Raw genomic sequence first — 934 nt, 5'->3', positions numbered from 1 at the left:
TAGCCTCGGCTCAGTAATTCAAAAGTCCACTCTCATGCATTAAGCCCAACCATATGGAATTGCTATTTTTGCGAGTCAAATTGTTGAATATTGGCAGTTTCACTTGGTTTGCTTTAAGAAGACTCAAAATTTCCAAATTTATTTAAAATAAAATAATCTCTCCTTCTACCAGATAGGCCTGCTTTGGACTGGCCATCTGAGGTAAGAAAGGGAGGGCTTCTTTACTTCCCCACGAGGCCTTCCAACATCCTCCTCCACCAGGAGACTGTCTCTGGTTTCTCCTGGATAGAAGGGATTTGTGTAGACAGGAGAGAAGAGGCAGTATGGCACTCTCTGACTTTGGCAGGGGTTCACAATGGACTCTTCCTCTCTCAGGGTACTTTTGGCTTGTATGATTCTTCCAAGACACTCTTCCATCCCCAATCCCTGAGCTCCAATCTGCTCCCATGGGTGGGGTCTCGCTCAATCAGAAGACCCCTTGATTTTTATGACCATTTATAATTCTGCCCTCAGCCCCCAGACATGTAGCCTCTTTTGACTGAGGTCACCTCACTCCTTGGGGCAAATATCTTCAACCAGATTCAAGCTAGTGTTCCCCAGCACGGCCCAGTCTGATATTCAGGATACTGTCCAGCCCCCTGAAACAGTACATGCACTTCTTTCTGCCATTATCAGAGCAGGTAGACAGCCATGGTTCATTTCATATACTTCTCAGGTATGAGTCAAGCACTACCTCCTGTGTCACTTGAGCTTCTAGAGATGTATCAAGCTCATCAGGAGGTCTGACTGAAGTGCCTTCCTTCTTTCATTCCCACAAATGGGTGGAAGTGTACTCATGGCTCATCAGTGCTTTCCAAACATTTTTTTTTGATATTCAGAAATTCCAACAGGCCTTTCATACTCTTGCAAAACCAATTTTTATTTTTTTAATTTA

Source organism: Canis aureus, chromosome 26 (genome assembly GCF_053574225.1).
Source record: "Canis aureus isolate CA01 chromosome 26, VMU_Caureus_v.1.0, whole genome shotgun sequence".
NCBI classification, from domain to species: domain Eukaryota; kingdom Metazoa; phylum Chordata; class Mammalia; order Carnivora; family Canidae; genus Canis; species Canis aureus.
The sequence above is the reverse complement of the archived record's forward strand: the minus strand, read 5'-3'. Positions refer to the sequence as shown.